Raw genomic sequence first — 22,304 nt, forward strand, 5'->3', positions numbered from 1 at the left:
GAGATGGTCATTGTTCCCCTAATCTGTTAAACAATCAACTTCTATTTGCAATTAGTTACTAATTTAGTTTTTCAAAACAACAATCCAAATCATTGAACTTTATTTTCTGCAAATTAGGTTAATTGTAGTCAAATCGCAAAGCTATAAAATCAACACACTTTCCACATACTCCCTGAGTTCGATACCCTTTTACCACTATCTATAGTTGTTATTGGGATTAAATTTGCGTGTACCTACGACAGCACGTCAACCACCCCCACTTCCCTTATTGTTGTTTTTTTATGCACCACAACTTCTTCCAACCATGGAACATCCTTCTTCATCCCACCACTGTTTATGTAGCCGTTGACACCTCCCATATAATAAGCGAGGTCCAGTTCTCCGGCGACAAATTTTGTTGGCACCGTAACTTTAGCACCCCTCCATGCAGAAGTCAGTTCCCAACTCCTGTTGTCACATATAGCCAAAACCAAATATATAATTATCTTTATGTACATATATACAAATTCATGTATTTAATTTGTTACTTACAAATGAAGAGCTCGGTAATAGTTGATTCCACCGGTGAGCCCACCGGCCTTTTCGTGTTGGCTAGCAAAGTATTCAATATCTTCTTCAGACAACCAAGGTGGTAAGGTCACTGGGACACCAGGAGGTGAGTGTAGAAATCCTTTACCTTTAGGGAATAAAAGAGGTCCTGGATCTCGTAATGTCAAGAACTTTTTCATGAAAGCTTCATAACTCATAAGTTTAGCAAACTCAGCTTCAATTTCACCTGGTTTCTACGCTCGTAAATGCATATTATAAATAACTAGAAACAAAAGTTTATAGATTGAACAAATCATATGACAAGAAGAAGTTAGAATAATAACTGATACCTGGAATCGGGTAACGTAGTAATCATCTTCATACTAATGTCTTAGAATCTCGACAATGTCTTCATTATTAGATGATAGATATAAGCTAGATATCGCATCGAGTAACGTTTATAAGTTAGGCTATTATTATTACTGTTAATATTATGTTAGTATAGATTAGAGACGGTTATGAAACTAACCGGACATGTAAATATGTAATATGTTATCATACATTTAGTTTTTACCAATTCTAATCACAAGAACACGTTCATCCCAATTCTCTTAAACCCTAATTCTCAATCATAGATTACAGATTCAATAAAGTGGTATCAGAGCAACAACGATCCGATTCCCTTATCACAGATCTTATTCAACAACAAAGATTCAACATCATAATCCGATAACGAAACCAATTCAAACATGACCATGGTGAATGGAGGTTTTCAAACACAAATTCCAAAACTACAGGGACAAAACTATTATCACTGGCATATTCAAATGAAGGTATTACTGGAATCACAAGATCTGTGGATGATTGTTGAAGAAGGTTACAATGATCTTCCAAGCCAAGCATCCGAAAACGATCGAAACGCTCATAAAGAAAAAGTTAAAAAGGACAGGAAGGCTTTACATATCATTTTTCAGGCGGTTAGTGAAATTGACTTTGAAAGAATTGCAACATGCAAAATTTCTAAAGAAGCATGGGATGTCTTACACAAAGCATACATAGGAGAACACAGAGTGAAAACGGTAAAACTTCAAACCCTAAGATGTGAGTTTGATGCTTAAAGAATGAAAGAAACCGAAACAATAGAAGAATACATGAACAGAATCATGATTCTAGTGAATCAATTACGTATGAATGAAGAAAATATTACAGAACAACGAGTTGTAGAGAAGATTCTTAGGAGTTTAACACGAAAATATGAAGCAGTTATGGTAGCGATAGAAGAATCAAAAGATCTGACCACAATTTCCACAGAAGAATTACTCGGTATTTTACAATCTCACGAATTGAGATTAAAACAGTATGATGATAATCCAATGGAGCAAGCGTTTCAAATGCAAATTAACAACACAAAACGGTCAAGACAAAACAGGTATGATATGCCGGTAGAGGACGAGGTAGAGGAAGAGGAAGGTCATATGGGCAGATTCGATGTTATAACTACCGGAAATTAGGACATACGGCACGCTTCTGTCAACAAAAGGAAGAGAATGATAGAAATGGGAGTGCACTTTTACACGAAGAAGAAACTGAAGGGAAAAGTGATGATACGATGTTTATGATATTCAACATAGAAGAAGTAATAAAGGATGATTGTTGGTACTTAGACAGCGGGTGCAGCAACCACATGACCGGAAACAAGAACTTATTCATCACACTAAATGAATCAGAACGAAGGGAAGTGAGAACCGGAGATAATAAAAAATTAGAAGTGCTAGGATGTGGTGATGTGTTAATCAAAGTGAAGGGAGTAGAAAAGAAAGTTCCAAACGTGTTCTACGTTGAAGGGCTAAAACATAATCTACTAAGCGTGGGGCAATTAGTTAAGAAAGGATATCAAGTGAACTTTGCCAATCAGGAGTGCATGATCAAAGACTCTTCAGGTGCATGCATCGGTTTGGTTAAGATGACAGGAAACAAAATGTTTCCACTCAATCTTAGTCATGATGTAACACCACGGGTATGTAACATAATGACACAGGATGTATGTGTTCTATGGCATAGGAGATATGGACATCTAAACTTTGATATGTTGCACAACATGGGAACTTATGAAATCGTGAAAGGGCTGCCAAAGATTCCTAAGACAACTAATAGCATCTATGAAGGTTGTTTGTTTGGGAAACATGCAAGGAAATCATTTCCTAAACAAACATGGCATGCTGAGAAGCCACTTTAACTAATCCACTCGAATATATGTGGACCAATGAGAACTTTGTCAATTGGAGGGTGCAAATATTTTATTACCTTCATAGATGACTTCTCAAGAAAGACATGGGTTTATTTTCTTAAATTGAAGTCGGATGCATTAAGTTTCTTTAAAGTCTTTAAAACATTTGCAGAAAATCAAGCCGGTTATAAGGTAAAAACTATCTGAACAGACAGAGGAGGAGAATATTGTGGCCACGAGTTTCAGAATTATCTAAAAGAAAATGGAATTCATCATCAACTCACCACGAGTTACACCCCACAACAAAATGGGGTAGCCGAAAGAAAGAATGGAACACTCATGGAGCTAAGTAGAAGCATGTTAAAAATGAAGAATATGTCACACTCTTATTGGGCCGAGGCAGTAGCGTGTGCAACGTATCTGATTAATAGAGCCATTACCAAAAGCATACCGAATATTACTCCACAAGAAGCATGGAGTGGGAGAAAACCAAGTGTCAGACACTTGAAGGTGTTCGGGTGTGTAGCTTATGCACATGTCCCAAAACAACATCGTGGAAAATTAGATGACAAAGTAGAAAAAACAATCTTCATCGGTTATAGTGAAAATAGCAAAGCATACAAGTTATACAATCCAATAACAGGTAAAACTATCATCAGCAGGGATGTAGTGTTTGATGAAGAACAAGAATGGAATGAAGGAACTGTTCGTGAAGAAACCTCATGTGTTGAACTAAATGACTCAGGAGAAGAAGATCAACAACCAGATGTTGCTGTACCAGGTGTGAATGAGGAACCAATAGTGAACAATCAAAATGAAAATTACTCAAGTGACGAGGAAGCCGAAAATTCTAATAATCAACATGAAGAAGTAGAGTCATCCTCATCTTCGGAAAATGAAGAGTTGAGAACACGAAAGGTTGCAGAAATTTATCAACATGAAGAATTGTATGAAAGAGGACAAACTGTGCAGAATGATGTAGCAGACTTTGTTCTTTACGCTGATGTCGATCCGATAACATATAATGAAGTGTTTAAATATATTAAATGGAGAGAAGCCATGGATAGAGAGATACAATCTATACTAAAAAATGGAACTTGGGACATAGTGGATCCACCAAAGGGTCAAAAACCCATTGGTGTGAAATGGATATACAAGACGAAGTATGATGAACATGGCAATGTAAGTAAGCACAAGGCTCGGCTAGTCGCGAAAGGATATAATCAAAAATATGGGATTGACTATCAAGATGTATTTGCTCATGTAATAAGATTCGACACCATTAGACTTGTTTTAGCTTTGGTTGCTCAACATGGATGGCACTTACATCAAATGGATGTAAAGATGGCTTTCTTAAACGGAAACTTAAAGGAACAAGTATATATCGACCAGCCGGAAGGTTATGTTAAAAAGGGAGAAGAAAGAAAGGTATGTCATTTAAAGAAGGCTCTCTACGGTTTGAAGCAGGCTCCAAGGGCCTGGTATATCCGGATAGATGAATATTTCAGATCTCATGGTTTCAAAAAATGTATATATGAACATACCTTGTTTACTAAGATTTCAAAACACTCAAGGATAATAATCTGCCTGTACGTGGATGATCTCATCTTAGCAAGTGATTCACTAAACATGATAGAGGAGCTAAAGGAATCTATGAAATGTGAGTTTGAAATGACAGACTTGGGAAATCTTCATTACTTCTTAGGCATGGAGGTGAACTATGATAATGGAAATATTATGCCATCACAACAAAAATATGCAAGAAACCTGCTGGAAAAATTCAAGATGGAGAATTGTCATGCACTTTCAACCCCAATGGAGTATGGACTCAAGTTATCCAAAGAAGACCCCGGGGATGAAGTGGATCAAAATATATACAGGAGCTTAGTTGGGTGTCTCATGTATTTAACCAACACCAGGCCGGATATCCTATTTGCTGTCAACAAACTTACTCAATTCATGGAGAGGCCAAAGAAAAGTCATTGGGAAGCAAGAAAGAGAATACTAAGATATATCAAAGGAACAACGAATCATGGGATTATATACTCAAAAGGTAGTAAGGGAAAGTTAGTTGGTTTCAGCGATAGTGACTATGCAGGAAGTATAGATGACAGCAAAAGCACATCCGGGTATGTATTTCATCTTGGGTCAGGAGCAGTAGCGTGGCAGTCCAAGAAACAGAAGGTAGTGGCACTATCTTCAACAGAAGCGGAATACATTGCTCTATCTCAAGCTGGATGCCAAGCGCTGTGGTTGAAAGGAATTCTTAACGAGCTTCAAATTAATGCAGAATGCCCTCCAACAATCCTCTGTGACAACAAGTCAACTATAAGCTCGGCCAAGGATCCAGTCTATCACGGAAAGAGCAAATATATAAGAATTAAGTATCATTTTATTCGAGATTTAATCAAGAACGATGAAGTGGAAGTTAGGTTCTGCACAACCAAGGAGCAAGCAGCAGATATACTCACAAAAGCACTACAGTTAAAAGATTTCAAATGTCTTAAGGAAGTTTTGCATGTTGTCTCAATCTAGCTTACGGGAGGGAATATTAGATGATAGATACAAGCTAGATATCACATTGAGTAACGTTTATAAGTTAGGCTATTATTATTACTGTTAATATTATGTTAGTATAGATTAGAGACGGTTATGAAACTAACTGGACATGTATATATGTAATATGTTATCATACATTTAGTTTTTACCAATTCTAATCACAAGAACACGTTCATCGCAATTCTCTCAAACTCTAATTCTCAATCATAGATTACAGATTCAATATTCATTTGGGTTCCAGGGGATAAAAGGGACGCTCATGTTGACCAAAGCTTTGACTCTATCGGGCCGAAACATGCACAAGTTCCAAGCGATGACCGCACCCCAATCATGACCCACAACGAAAACCTTTTCACCTTCGTTTGTGATGGCGTCAAGGAGCCCAAGCAGGTCGCCTACCACATAATGGATGGTGAACTTGGTGTGGTTGTTGATCGGTGCACCCGTAGTCTGACCATACCGACGAAGGTCTGGTGCCACGGCTCGGTAACCATGATCCGCTAAATACACAATCTGGTGGTGCCAGGTGTACCAGAGCTTAGGGAATCCGTGAAGGAACAAGACTAATGGACCTTCACCCTTTTCAGCTATGTGCATGTTGAGCCCATTTACATTTATGAACTTGTGTTGTATCCCTTCTGTAAGTGCAGTATTCGGTGACTGAAGATATCAATGTCAAATAGAACTGACAGCAACAGTTAAGGGGGAGTCTGTAAGTGCAGTTCCTACTGGGTAACTGTGCTTTATCAGTTCTGGTCTACGGTCAACAAAGTCAAATCCAAGTCAAGAATTTGGAAGCTTTATCGGTTCCGAGTTTATGATGTTAAAACTCGGAATATGTTGATTATTATTGTTGTCCGAATTATTTGTTTTGTATCCCGAACAATATGTTTTGTCTGGGTTTAGTCCCTAATCTATATATATGTGTTATATAGGCTAGATTAGGGCAACCCTTGAGAAAGCTTGGTGCACTTCTCACAAGATCCCATCCATTCTCCATCAGTGTGTGAATTTTAGAGAGAGAGTGAGACTATGTGTTAGTGAGAGAAAGCTCGGTTTAGATCTTTGTGATCTAAACCAGCTTGTAGAAGATGTATACTCTTTCGGTATGTAATCTGTGATGACTGATTCGTTAATAAAGAGATTCATCTTCTACATCTTTCGATCTTGTTCATATTTTGATGATTCGCGTCTTGAATCAAGTGCAATGTTGATGTTCATCATCGATCCGGTGCTTTAACACCTTCCATATTCTTGTTTTTAAGTATTAATGATTGATTGGGTAAGGTTTATATATTACTTGAGTGAAGAGTATACAGCTAGGGCTGTTCACGAGCCGAGCCGAACCGAGTGGACCTTTGCCTGTGCTTGTCTCGTTTACAAACCGAATCGAGCTGAGCGGCTCATTTAAAACAGAGCCTCAAATCAAGCGAGCAGTTTTCGAGCAGTAAATATTCCGAGCGAGCGTCGAGCGAAGTTCGAGCGATTTGGACAACTGTGTCGCACAATTTAAATTTGTTGAGAGAGATAGTGATAATGTTAGGTCTCAAGTTTTTATTTCTTTAAAAACAGGCACAGTTCATGGCATATATTTTTCTTATGAATAACAATGTTGTGGCCGACGAGGCGATGGTCATATTGCACAAACAATGACGTTGACAGTCGGAAACGATCGACTCAGGGTAACGGAATGAAACACTGAGACGATGAGCAGAGTGTCGTTTATCGGTTTAGGGTTTAACTTTTACATTTGATATTAATATTTTTATTGGCGTGATTGGGCTAGTACGAATAGATGTAGTTGTAAATTTGTATATCGTGGACAACAATATAATAGAGTGGTATATATAAAACTATAAATTTAATTTATATTTGTGTATATATATGTGTATATACATGTTTATATATGTATGTGTTTATGTATATGTATGTACTAATTAAAAATAATAATTCGAGCCGAACCGAGCCGAGCGACCTTTGCTCATGCTTGGCTCGTTTACAAACCGAACCAAACAGAGGGGCTCGTTTACAACCGAGCGTCAAATCGAACGAACATTTTCCGAGCAATTTCCGAACGAGTGTCAGCGATGAGCGGCGAGCAGTTTGAACGGCCCTATATACAGCCACGTAAACAATTCGATGAAACCAAGAAAAATGACGCAAATTAGACCCTATCTGAACCCACACCAATATTAATACAAATTCATAATATGACACTACAACTATAACGCAATTATATTATGAAACGGGTGCTAATTTCTTCTCAAAATGGCTTACATGAGATACAACTTGGAATAGTATAAGAAAACCCTGCTTCTTTGTCCATCACATATAATTACACTAAAAAAATAAGATATCATTTATTCAAATAGTAACAAATTTACTAGATATCAAACCCCAACCAATGACGAAAACAACGGAGTGAGATGAAAACGAGATTGAAAGAAAAATAATAACAGGACTACGTGACAATATGTTAAAGATAAAATTGCATTTCATTACTAAGGATTCGAATACAATGTTTGGAAAGGACATAGCAACAACATAACAATTTAAACAACAAAAACATAATTTTAACTAAGTGCGTATCTAGTCCATCCTACTAGATTTCTTTTTCAACGCATCAACATCAGGCTCCTGCAATATATATTAAAGTAACATGCCAACACAAAAGAATTGGTGAGCACATAAGTTTAGTGTACTAGCATACATATAAAAGAATTTTAACGAGATCCACATGGAAAAAACGTATACTAAGGCATAACATATTATGAACTAGCATACATCACATACGTGTCAACCAAAGATTCCACTGGCGTAATCATGTCGTCGCAACGACAAAACCGTTTTTGTATTACTTAACATGACCACAAGAATATGAACGTGCAGGATCGTTTTCTGACCCGAACGAGTCGATCAGAAGAGTTTTTGCTCAATATGAAAGGCGGAAACAGTCGTATCAAGTCAATTCAGCTAGATATACACTTTAAACTGTCTTTTGATTGATTTGACAACGTTTTACAGCGAGTCGACACTTCGGCATCAGTTCGGTACTCAAGCCGGAAAGTTACAAATGACATGACACGACCACTATATATAGGCAGCCTAATTTCGCACGGAATACCCCAAGCGAAATTACATTCACACGAAATCAGATTTCGTGCGAAATCACCAAGTGATTTCGTGCGAAATAACCAATTTGTTATTCCGTGCGAAATTACCTTCAAACCCATATTTGACAGTTTTCTCGTACTGCGTGCCCTGATCTATCTATACAAATACAAGACTCGATACAAGACAAAGTCGACAGACGTATGCACCAACAGACTCCCCCTCGGATGTTGACGAAGTCTTCGGTGTCGAGTCTTCAATCTTCAGTCTCTATCAGTCTTTTCGAACTCTTTTGAAGTATCTAACAATGTAAAACATCATTAATCTCTATCTTCTCTTTTCATCTCCAGGATCTCGACCTGGCTCTTCCATTACTCTAATTCTCTTGATCAGATCTCTTGATTCCTTAAGTTCATCAGCGTCAGCAGCTCTTATAAATACATCTTCCAGGAACAGAATCTGACTCTTTTCATCTACAGACTCCCCCTATCAATAAACTGGGATCAGGATTGTGACCTGGCACACACTCTGCTTTAGGAATCGAAACCTGGCTTACCTGCACATCCTCTACCTCACAATAAATTTCACAAATTTAAAATTTGACAAATTTATGTTCTCTGCTCACCACTTGTAAAAATGAATTCAGCAGATGAATTAAAACCACTTGCAGGTATTAACTAATCAATGAATGATTTTACAATTTTAATCTCTGATGAACTACTTGAAAAATAGAATGATTTAACATTTAAAAGCTTCTGATGACCACTTGAAGACAAAACATTCAAATCTTTTTCTTTATATACAAACTCCCCCTCACAAAATGTCCATCATGTTTAGCACTTGTAATTTTGAAAAACAGCTCTTCACGAAATTAGATAGTGATTTCGCACGAAATCAGATTTTGCATGAAATCTAATTTCGCTTGAGCAGGTTCGTGCGAAATTAGCTCACCTATAAATAGCTTTGATGCCTTGTCATTTGTATATGGATATGCCAATAGGTTTTTATACATTTAGTAGATTGTTTTCGAGATATAAACCTAAATATCAAACATACTTATATCGTGGGGAACATCTCTCGGATATATAGGTAACCCCCGAAATCTTGTTTGAAAGATTTTCTATTTCTGACATACTAGGTCTTCGTGCGTGGTGATATCTGGGGTATCATACCAGGACTTCTGATTTTGCGGGAGCAATAGCCTAGTCCTCGTATAATACTTTGCAAAAGCTTTAATCTTAAAGCCAGCCCTCAGTACAAAAATGATGAAATATTGAAAAATGCTAATCATGTGTTGTTGAAGAAAAGATCCCCAAACGGGACACACCGAAAGTCGAGCCGTCATCTCTTTGTACGAACGGAAGTTCTAGCCTGAGCTCTCACGGTCTCGCATTTACCCGTTTACAGATATCATTTGTGTACATTCACCTGTAAGACTGAATATAGAAGTCTGGATACTGGAGTATATTCTGAGGTGGGACACACGAATAAGTTTAAGTGCTTAAAACATTAATCTCGTATCTTGAAACAGTTGAACTTTGTGTGAAAATTTAAGTGGATCAGTATACTGACAATCTAAGTGAATTGTTTAGAACTTAAAATGTGTAAAGCTTAACGGTGTTAGTGATTTGTCTCAAAAACTGATATGATCCTCTTACACAAACTCACAAAATTATTGTATGTAAATATTTCTGCATTTCTTTCAAAACAAAAATCCAAAAAGATTTTAGTGTGCTTTAGCATAAAATTTTGAAAAATTCAAAAAGATTTTCGAAAACTGGTGTTGAAGAGCTATTTTTCAAAATTTTATGCTAAAACACACTAAAATCTTTTTGGATTTTTATTTTGAAAGAAATGCAGAAATATTTACATACAATAATTTTGTGAGTTTGTGTAAGAGGATCATATCAGTTTTTGAGACAAATCACTAACACCGTTAAGCTTTACACATTTTAAGTTCTAAACAATTCACTTAGATTGTCAGTATACTGATCCACTTAAATTTTCAGACAAAGTTCAATTGTTTCAATATACGAGATTAATGTTTTAAGCACTTAAACTTATTCGCGTGTCCCACCTCAGAATATACTCCCGTATCCAGACTTCTATATTCAGTCTTACAGGTGAATGTACACTAATGATATCTGTAAACGGGTAAATGCGAGACCGTGAGAGCTCAGGCTAGAACTTCCGTTCGTACAAAGAGATGACGGCTCGACTTTCAGTGTGTCCGGTTTGGGGATCTTTTCTTCAACAGCACATGATTAGCATTTTTCAATGTTTCATCATTTTTGTACTAAGGGCTGGCTTTAAGATTAAAGCTTTTGCAAAGTATTATACGAGGACTAGGCTATTGCTCCCGCAAAATCAGAAGTCCTGGTATAATACCCCAGATATCATCACGCACAAAGACCTAGTATGTCAGAAATAGAAAATCTTTCAAACAAGATTTCATGGGTTACCCATATATCCGATAGATGTTCCCCACGATATAAGTAAGTTTGATATTTAGGTTTATATCTCGAAAACAATCTAGTAAATGTATAAAAACCTACTGGAATATCCATAGTGAGATCATTTATCACATTTTTGACTTTACAATTCTTTAGCGTGTCGTGATAGTCCACTGATGTACTATCATTTTCTCTTTTTACAACAAAACTCTTTTTCATTTTTTGATGTTTTTGGATTTTTCTGGTTTTATCATGTTTTTGGCTTTTTCAAATTTTCTAATGTTTTTGGATTTTCTAAAATTTCTTACTCCCCCTAAAATTCAAAAACATTTAAAGATAATTTTGAAAATAAACTGTACAAGAAAAGTGACAACTGTTGTGAATTGCTTTAATTCGCCATCCACTTGGCATAAACAATCAGAACTCCCCCTTACAACAAACTATTTTCCCATTATGATTTCAAAACACTTAAGATTGTTTTAATCAAAATGGTTTTTCCGGAAAATTAGTTTTGTTGATTACATAAACCATTTGTAGGTTAGGGGTTACTTCATCACTTTGTTTTTCTCAACCACTTGAAAAATTTAACAATTTTAGGTTCTAACCAACACAACCACTTGTAGAAAATCAAGTACAACTTAATGTCCCTGATTAACCACTTGAAGATCGAAATATCACAGTTACCAACCTGTGACTTTCTCAAGAAAGATGCCGATTCCTACTCCCCAATTACCAACCTGGGAGTTCCAGCAAGTCAGGTTTTTCAGTTAAAGAAATTCTCCCAAGCCTGACTGACCTTGGGAGATTCCGAGTCATCAACACTCGGTTTCTTACCTTTCCTCTTCTTCTCTTAAAATTCCTTTACCCCTTTTTCCTTCCCATTAATCATTTTTCCAAAAATATGTTTCACTTTTTGGTTAAAGGCTTTTTCAACATCAAATTCTTTCTTTTCAGAAAAGAATTGATTTGAAATCTCAACTTTGCCAACTTTTTGTTTAAAATTTTCAGCCCTCAATGGTGGAAAATTTGCATCATCTATTGGAGGTACTGATTTTTCACTTTTGGATTCAACTTGTGGCTCCTCTGATTTTGTGGAATCAGATTCATCGCAAGAAGATAGCTCCTCTGATTTTAATGAATCAGAATCATTGCTAGAACTATCATCAGATTTCTTAACAACCCATTTTTGGTTGTCAAGTTTTGCTTTTCTCTTGTAAAACCGATTTGAACATTCACCAACCTCAAATTTTGAGTTTTTGAAAACTATAAAAGGTTCGGTTGGTGGTTCATTCTCAACCATTTTTTCTTTCAGTTTACAAGACACTTCCTGTTTAGAATGAATTGCCGTAGAACAATTCTTGGCAATATGACCAATTGTATTGCATTGAAAACAGGTTCTCGTTTCTTTCTTCTGAACAACTTCATTCTTCATTTCATCTTGCTTTTTTGCAAGGAATTCTCTGTTTGTCTGCTTCCAGAATGATCTTTTCTCCTCTTCTTCCGAACTTGCTCCTGAGATAAAAACTATTTTTGGTTTATAAATTTTCTCATTTTTATAATTTTCAGGTGGAATAAAACCCAAGCCTTTTCTTTTTAAAATTACCGTTATGGTTTGGTTTCTTTCGATAACCAGAACCAAAACTGTAACCCTTTTCTTGTTTTCTCTTTGTTGAACTCTTGAGGTGTATTTTTTAGGTTTTTCAAAAAGATTTATATCTTTTATTTCAGAAATATTAATTTTTGTTAGTTTGAAAACCTTTTTAATCATTTCAGGTTTGACACCTCTTATTGAAAATTCTTCATCAGAATATAATTTGTCAGAATCATTCAAATTATATGCCACTTTGAATGTTTCATCATCCAAATTAGATTTTAATAATAAGAATTCTTTATTGTAAACTCTTTTGCCCTATTTGACTTTTGAACTTGATGTGTCGGATTCAGACTTTGACTCTGATTTTGACTCCGACTTTGACTCCTCTGTTTCATCTTTATCCAACACCTGATCAACCACTTTCTTTATTAGCTCTGACTTATGATCAGTGTCAGATGATGTAAACGTGACATCAATGTTTTCTGGAAAGTTATCTGATGGATCAGACTCCCACACTAAGTTGGTTGCCTTTTCGACTCTTTCAGAATTTGGATTTCGTGGCGAATATCCATTTTCAAGTGGGGGTGGAAACTTGTTGTAACCGACACTCTGTTTCTTACCAGAAATCTTCACTTCAGTATCCTTTTTCTTTTCAGAAGTCTTTTCTTTAGATGTTTCTTCTTCAAATGCCTTGATGCCTTCAACGATTGGATAAATCATGTTAATGACATAAGAAGTACATGAGTAACTTTTTAACAATCTGTTTACTCTTTCTATTTCAATCCTACGTGTTTCTAGTTTCTGTTCAAGAACAACACATTTTTCAATGTAATTGTTGACAACTCTCTGCTTTGTCATGAAAGCTCCTTGAAGTGTCTTCATTGCTGTTGCTTGTTCACTGCTTGTTTGATTGTACTGATTCATTGACTTGTTTAAAACATCATAAGACTCTTTCAATCTGTTCAAGTTGTGAATCAAAGTACTGTTTTGTTTCTTTACTGCTTCACAGTTTTCACATATCACCGGAATCTTTTTTGCATCAGTTTCTGCATCAACTTTGAAAGCTGGAACTTCTATTACCTTTCTCTTTATCACTGGAACTTCTTCATCATCACTACTGACTTGTTTCTTAGCTTTCTTCTTTTTCTTTTTAGCTTTTTCATCATCACCGTCACTCTCCTCCATCATTCTTAAATGCTCTTCCATTCTTCTTGCATAATAATCATCATCATTATCACTGTCTTCAGCAACACGAGCAACAAAAGCTTTGGCATTTAAAATTTCTTTATCCGGACAATAAGTATCCCAGCTAAAATTTTCCCAACTAAAACCTTCTGGTAGTTTTTCATCATCTTGATCTATCAGACATGCTTTACCATCGGCTGAAACATATTTGTCCCAACTGAATCCTTTTAATGATTTTTCATCTTCTTGATTCACCATACAAGCTCTCTTTGGTGATTCTTCAATCTCCTTCCTGGCATGAGCAGTTTGTGGTTGTTGTTGATGTGGTTGTTGAGCAACTTGATGATAAATTGCTTTTCGATAATAGTCATTGTTGTTGAACGGATTTTGAGCTCCACTTGCTTCGCGATTTGTGCACTCTCTCTTGAAGTGTCCTTTTTCCCTGCAACGAAAACAAGTAACTTTAGATTTATCAAAACCTAAAGTAGAAACATTTGCATCACGGAAGTCATCTCTTCCTGTGATCTGTTTGAATTTCTCAGCTCTTCTCAACACACTCGCCAAACAACACTTTATATCCATCAACTCCATCTCCTCAGCATCAATCTGATCGTAATCCTCTTTTGTCAACATTGGATTCCTGATCCTCCCTGCAACTAGACTACCATATGATTCTAACACAGTCCCTAACAAAGACATGTGACTTTTAGCAACTTCCTCTCAGTAATCCTGATCATTCTCAAGATTCAATACAATGTTGCATTGTAACTTCTTGCCATTCTTGGTTGCTGACAAGTTTGGATCAAATGACGGATATGACGAAAAACTTGTTTTGTTGTTTGATCCTTTAGATGAACCTCCCGATGAACTCTTTGCATTGAATGCAGTTTCAACCTTTGGTGACATGTTGGTCTTGTCACTGATACCTCCTTTGTAATAAAGACCGATATCTTCTTCACCGTCAAAATCTTTCATTCTTGAAATCTTCCTTTGTTCCATCTCTTGAGCTTCAAGCTTTTCAATGAACTTACTCAGTGTTAGATTCCCAAAATCTTTCTTGTTTTTCAACATTATGAGGTATGTGCCCCAAGTTTCATGTGGCAGCGCATCAGCCAGTTTCTCAATCAACTCTTCATTGTCTTTTGTGATGCTCACCCTCTTCAAGTTGACTAACAGATTACAATATCTTTCAATGATTTGCTTAGTGCTCTCAGTTCTCAAACCACGAAATAGATCGAACTCTTTCTTCAGAAGTGATTTTTTGTTCTTGATCATTTCTTTACTTCCAACAAACATTGATTTTAAAGCTTTCCAGATTGAATAAGCAGTTCCATTGTGTTGCAATAAAACCAAGATATCTTCCTTAACAGCTTGATGCAATAAACTTGTCATCATCTTTTCATCTTTGTATTTCTTTTTCTCTTCAGCACTAAGATCTTTAATTGCAATAATCTCCTCATCATCAGTCATTGGTCTAACATATTTTGTTTCAACGCATTCCCAAGCATCCAAATAATTTCCTTGTACCCAATTCTCAAAACGTTCTTCCCATCCCTTGTACTCCTCAATATTCATAAGTTTTGGTGGTTTTTGCATGGTGCCCGTTTCATTTTCTAGCATTGTGTGTTGGGCAATGGTAATCGGAGTAGCAAAGGCGTTATAAAATTCTTCTTCCATGTTTCGGTTTCAAAAGTTTCACAAACAGTCAGTTCAAACGAAATTAACTTTCAAACAAAATACCCTTTATGCGAAATATCCTTTCCAAACGAAATAATCCATTCAAACGAAATTCCAAACTGATGCGAAATTACTGTTTCCGTACGAAATACTACACTTTCAAACGAAATAGCTGATTCCGTGCAAAATTCTCAAACGAAATTACACTTAGATGCGAAATAACTAATTTCGTGTGGAACTTTTAAACGAAATTACACTCTGATGCGAAATTAGGCTATTTCATGCGAAATTAGATCCTTATTTCATGCGAAATTACTGCTGATGTCATCATCTCGAGCCGTTTTTGTCAAAATTGATCAGGTTTTAAGTCGATTTTAGGTCTGAAACTTTCAAGGGTTTGTTAAAACACTATTGCGCACATAATGTGTGAAATTCAAGTCATTCTGACCGTGAAAATTTGTTAATTGTGAAAAAGAAAGTGTAGAAATCAGAATTTGCAGCTGAATTGGTAAGAACTCTCCCTCCTGAGCTCTGATACCACTTGCAGGATCGTTTTCTGACCCGAACGAGTCGATTAGAAGAGTTTTTGCTCAATACGAAAGGCGGAAACAGTCGTATCAAGTCAATTCAGCTAGATATACACTTTAAACTGTCTTTTGATTGATTTGACAACGTTTTACAGCGAGTCGACACTTCGGCAGCAGTTCGGTACTCAAGCCAGAAAGTTACAAATGACATGACACGACCACTATATATAGGCAACCTAATTTCGCACGGAATACCCCAAGCGAAATTAAATTCACACGAAATCAGATTTCGTGCGAAATCACCAAGTGATTTCATGCGAAATAACCAGTTTGTTATTTCGTGCGAAATTACCTTCAAACCCATATTTGACAGTTTTCTCGTACTGCGTGCCCTGATCTATCTATACAAATACAAGACTTGATACAAGACAAAGTTGACAGACGTATGCACCAACAGGACGGTGTGCTACTCCTATAGAGCTATGCATGTTAAGGTAGGCTTGTACGAAAGTAATGACAAAGTATAATGCAAGAATGGCTTCTAGCATGCATGTATTTCTAAAGTATAAACATATAAAGCATGTATTTCGAATTTCGTTTGTATGAATAAAGTATTTCCATATGTGTGTTTGTGTGAGTTTTAATATGGTAATTGTTTTGGTCAAAATTTACCGAAGCAATTAAGTGATCAAATTAGTTAAGTGAGGTAGTGTGCTAAAAAATGTGTTGAAAATATGCTGGTTATGTTCTTTGGGAAAACAGTGTTCAGGATACGGCTCAGGATATTGAGCTGTATCTACGATCAAACAACGAGCAACAAAGTAAAGTAAATGACACGAGATGTACGAGGAAAGCCCTTGATCAATCTAGATCGCCGGCATAAAACCTCGGGAGCTGACAATCGCAGCTGCCTTGTTCTTCTTATTGCTTTTATACTTCAGGATACAGTGCAGGATATAGATCAGATCGCTAAGTGTTACAATGAATTTGTATGAAAGTGAAAGTTGCGAGAGAGCAAGTGTTAGAGTGTAGAGAGTGTGATTGTGATGTCCTAGTTGATCTGATATACCCACCTATTTATAGTAACGAATTACAAACAATAATCCCTACAAATATGGGCTACTCCGAATATTCCATTATGAACGTTATGGACCGAGTAATACGGCTTCAACGTCTTCCCTTGAACGACTTGGACCGAGTCTTCCGTGGAATAGGTCTTGTTAACGTTGCTAGCTTTTAACCCACGTGCCTGCACATAATCCATTAGTAATCCCGAGGATACCATTCAGGATGTTACCAATATCCTGAACTAGCATCCCGGATGTAAACAGATACAACATAAACAAGATATATATCAAGATATTTTCCAGGATATGGGCACAGAATTTCACCCATAACAATTGTCCCCAAAAATGTTAACGTTTGATATCCTAACGGTTACATTTTTTCACAATGGTCGAGGCAATTAAGAGATAAGACCATTGATGTGACAGCTTTCAACCACCCGACCTATATTTACTCATCATGCCCTATATCTTCTCATCCTCATCTTCATTTAATCTTTACCGAAGAGAAAAAGGTAAACATTTCTCTCTCAACTTCACTTTTCATTCTTCCCAATATTCCGGTAACAATATGGCAAGGCAAACAAGATCTAGCTCCGGCGACTCTGCTCCCACGTTCATCCATCAAAATATTCTCCAGGATCCGGAGAAAGAAATATGCACCTTTGACGGTGCACACTTGTCAGCCCTTAAAACCCCCGGCATCTTCCCAAAAGGGACGGTGTTCCGGCCGTTTGATCGGGAAATCCGATCAGATATGGTTTCCGACGAGTGGTTGTGTTTTAATGCCTTTCCTTTCACCTTAGGGTTGCAATTTCCTTTCTCGGACTTCATCACCTAGTTCTTTAATGTCACCAAAATCTGCTTCAGTCAGACAATGCCAATGCTTTGGCGAGTCTTGTCTGTTCTTGATCAAATCAAGAACAACCATATCCCTGATCTTTCTGTTCATGACCTTCCTTTAGCATACCGACTTAGGTGCCATGGCTCTTGTCGATTCTTATTTTACTCTACTTCCAGTGACCCATTAATCCTCCGAGCCACCAGGAATGAAGAGGAATGGAAATCCAAATTCTTTTTGTAAAAAGAGATTCAATCCCTGGTGGAGCGGATTATCCGGTGAATTGGTTGAAGAAGGGTAGGATTTAGGGTTTAAAGATGATCCTGCCTGTTATCCTGCTTTATATCCTGAACTGACTTTGTCGTTTTTCTTGTACAGCTGATTTTAGGAAGCTAGCACCTCCCCTTGCAGATTCTCAAAAAAGAATAGACGCCATCAGACTCCTTCCAGAGGCAGAGAGAATTTTCAACCCATCCCCACCAACTCCAAGCACTCTTTCAAGCGCAAACATGTCTGGTAAGGATCCTGCAAGATATCCTGTACATACATGTTTTTATTTGATATTTTTAGGAGAGGTTTAGAATTTTACTCCCTGTGTGCAGATTCCAGCAAAGTTCCAGTCTATCTAGATCTTGATGAACTTGACAGTTATCCAACTCCAACCATAGTCAAGAAGGAGGCTCCCGCTGCTGCTAGCTCCAAGCCACTTCCAGCTCCCAAGGCCAACCCAAGGACTCGTGCTTCCACAGCGAAAAAGAGGAAGGGTCTCGAAGTCAGTGCTCCAAGCTCAGAAGGGTTCTCCTATGACGAACTCAGCTTCACTGATTCCTTAGAGCCAATGACATCCTTCCTTAACAAGGTAATATCCTGACACATATCCTGCATGTATATCCTTCACATATATCCTGCATGTATATCCTAACAGGATATCTTGATAGAATATCTTAGTCATTATATACGTATATTCTAACTTGTACCTGTTATTGATGTGCAGGGCCTCCAGCATTTGCTCCACTTGTATAATGATGCATGTGGCACTGTTGCACTCCATGAAGCCAGGATCAAACAGCTTGAAAGCACCGTTGCTGACCAAGGTGCCATTGCTGAAGCGAAGAGCCAGCACTACGAAAGCCTGCTGAAGAAGGTCACCCAAGAAGCTGAGGTGAAACTTGCCACCGTTCAAATGGATCATGATCAAGCCATGATCAATTTCCGGGAGGGAATCAAGACTTCCGCTATCGTCTCCCTGTTACAAGCACGCATCAAGATGGCCTACGAGGCCAAGGAGACGGGTCTTGTTTGTCCATCTTGGCCAATTGAATCCTGGGTGGCCAAGTTGAAGGAGCTCAGGGGCAAAGCTGTGCCATTTCCATCTGAAGCCGGTGAGTCTTCTAAGTCAGCAGAGGTGGTGGATCAGGCTGGAGACAAGAAGGATGCTGGAGCGGATGCTGGTGAGGATGCTGGACAGGATGCTGGTGAGGATGCTGGTGCTGAGAAGCCGGGGAAGGCTGGAGAGGATGCCGCTGTGTGAGGGCATCTGAGTGGGCGATGATGGATGTTGATGCTTAGGCCGGAGCCCAATTTTTTTTTTAGATTTGATGTTGGTCTGTAATCCCTAAACAATTTACTTTTCTGCACTTTACTTTTCTGCACCTGAACAATTTACATTTCCTGCATGGCTTTTGAACAATACAACAGTTGGAGGTGGATGGGTCTCGGTTTGAGAAGAAGCCTTCAACTGTTGGGTAAATATGGTAATGGACTATTAGTGCTCTTAGTGGATGGGCCTTGTTTTTAGGTGAAACTAAGAGCACATCTTTTGATAAGTTAATAATATAACTCCTCTTTTGACTTTATTGTTGTTGTTATAGATTTTACTTGTGAAAATTGATTTGTTTGAACATTTTTGAGAATATATTATAAACGTATCCCGGTAGATATCCTGAAAGATATTCTGATAAGGATATTAAAATACAACCTATTAGTTGTCTAAATAAAAAGGAGAGATCATACCAGAGATTCTTAGAGAATCAATTTCAATTCTCCATTATAAGCTTGTCCCCAGTTCATACTTATAAATCTGGATCCATCCTTTGAATAGTATAATGTATGTCCCCTGTGCTTGACACAGAAACACAAATGTATTCATATTTCGACTCGAATGAATTCCAAATACCCCAGGGCAAAACCCTTGATATCTTGAAATGAACCCTTAGTATACTGGGGATAAACCCTGAGTTTCATGCGCTACAGGCGAGAGTGTATAAACTCCAAGACTTAGAAAGGTGAAAACCTTTAAACCTTAGAGAGTATGAAAATACCCTTTCGCGAGAGAGGGTGATCAATCCTCATATACCTTTAGGATTCAGGATATAGCCAACAGTAACGAAATTATTAGCCACTTTTACATGGACTGGTCCCGCCACCTTGAACTATCCCTGAATAACTTGCGCTCCAGGCGGGGTGTTTAAACCCAATTCGGGAGAAAGGTGAATACCTTTAAACCTGTGAAGGGATCAGCATCCCTTAAACGTGAGAGAGGGGGCCAATCCTCTAATCTTCCGAGTTATCCTGAGTACACATCCTGGAGCTATATCCTGGAGCATATGCTGCAAAACAATTGTAAACTAAGGTGGGTGTTAGCTTGGCTAACACCCCTCCGATGCCTAAGTCAGTATTGGGTTCAAGATAATAAACAAATATATTTAAAAGAGATAGAATACATACCATTCTGGGATAGAAATTAAATTCTATTCTTACTTGAAATAGAGCTTTAAGTGTATAGCATTCCAAGACCTTGGTAGCATATCCCCTTCCATATTCTTGAGTCTGTATGCTCCTTTCCCTGCTTCTGATTCGACTTCGTATGGTCCTTCCCATTTTGGAGCTAACTTGCCATCGGCATGATTAGTAGTATTCTGAAAAGCCTTTCTTAGCACCCAATCACCAACTTGAAATCTCCTAGTCCTTATGTTCTTGTTATATGCTCTGGATATTCTTTGTTGATATGCTGCCATCCTTAGCCTTGCTGCGTCTCTTTTTCCGTCTATGGTATCCAAATCTTGACATAAGGTTTCAGGATTCTGCTCAGGATTCTGTAGGATAGATCTTGCAGTAGGTATCGCCATTTCCGTTGGAATTACTGCTTCTGCTCCGAATACTAAGGAGAATGGGGTTTGGCCGGTTGCATTTTTTACCGTTGTCCTGTCAGCCCATAACACAAAGGGTAATTCCTCTGCCCATCTTCCTTTTTTGGCTCCAAGTCTCTTCTTCAAGTTATTCACTATTATCTTGTTTGAAGATTCAGCTTGTCCATTCGCTTGAGGATGTACCGGAGTAGACGTTATCATTTTGATTCCCCAACTCTTGCAAAAGTCAGTAGTCCTTCTGCTTATAAACTGGGACCCATTATCACAAATGATTTCAGTTGGTACTCCAAACCTGGTCAGGATATTCCTCTTTATGAAGGATACTACTTCTTGGTCTCTAATTTGAACAAATGCTTCAGCTTCAACCCACTTAGAGAAATAATCCGTCATTGCCAGCATAAAGACTTTTCCTCCCGGAGCTTTTGGTAACTTCCCTACTATATCCATCCCCCATTTCATGAACGGCCAAGGGGACGCTACAGGATATAGTGGTTCAGCTGGTTGATGCAATATGTTACTATGCCTCTGACATGCGTCACATCTTCGCGCATATTCTGCAGCATCTTTTCTCATTGTTGGCCAATAATAACCTGTCCTCAACACTTTTGAAAATAATGACCTGCCCCCGGTATGGTTACCACAATCCCCTTCATGTATATCCTGAAGTACTTCTTTGGCTTCAGGATCCTTCAAGCATCTCAAGTATGGTCCTGCAAGAGATTTCTTGTATAAAATATTATTTATAATAGTGAATCGTGATACCTTCATCCTAAATGCCTTAGGATTTTCATCTTCGGGGATATTTCCTTCCTTGAGATATCTCATAATTGGAGTTGTCCAGGATTTAGGATCCTCTTCGGGATACACCACTTCAGGATCTTGAATACTTGCTACTTCCTTATGCTGAGGATCCGTTGCAGGATACAGGATATGTAATATCGGTATTGGGATTCCTTCCGGTATCCTGATTGATGACCCTAAATTTGCCAATGCGTCTGCTTCAGCGTTATCCTCTCTTGGTACCTGTTCAAGTGTAAAAACATCGAAATATCCTGCTAATTTTTTAAGAATACCGAGGTATTCCATTAGTTTCTCACCCTTGGCTGCATAGGATCCATTAAAATGATTAGTAATTAACAAGGAATCAACATATACTCGCAAATTCTTGATATTCATATTCTTAGCCAATTCTATTCCTGCAATTAAGGCTTCGTATTCTGACTCATTATTAGTAGCAGGGAATTCACATCTAACAGCCTGGGGTATTATGTCCCCCTGTGGCGATTTTAGTAGTATACCTAAGCCTACACCCCTTACATTAGATGCACCATCAGTATATAGTATCCAGGATTCTAAGTTTTCTCCTAATTGTTGTACTTCTAGGTCTAC

At 37.7% G+C, this 22,304-nt stretch overlaps 1 pseudogene; it reads right to left on the bottom strand.

The window, feature by feature from the left end:
* Window positions 1–233: 233 nt before the first annotated feature.
* LOC110944560 lies at window positions 234–14,632 on the bottom strand (annotated as a pseudogene).
* Window positions 14,633–22,304: the final 7,672 nt, after the last annotated feature.

Source organism: Helianthus annuus, chromosome 6 (assembly GCF_002127325.2).
Source record: "Helianthus annuus cultivar XRQ/B chromosome 6, HanXRQr2.0-SUNRISE, whole genome shotgun sequence".
NCBI classification, from domain to species: Eukaryota; Viridiplantae; Streptophyta; class Magnoliopsida; order Asterales; family Asteraceae; genus Helianthus; species Helianthus annuus.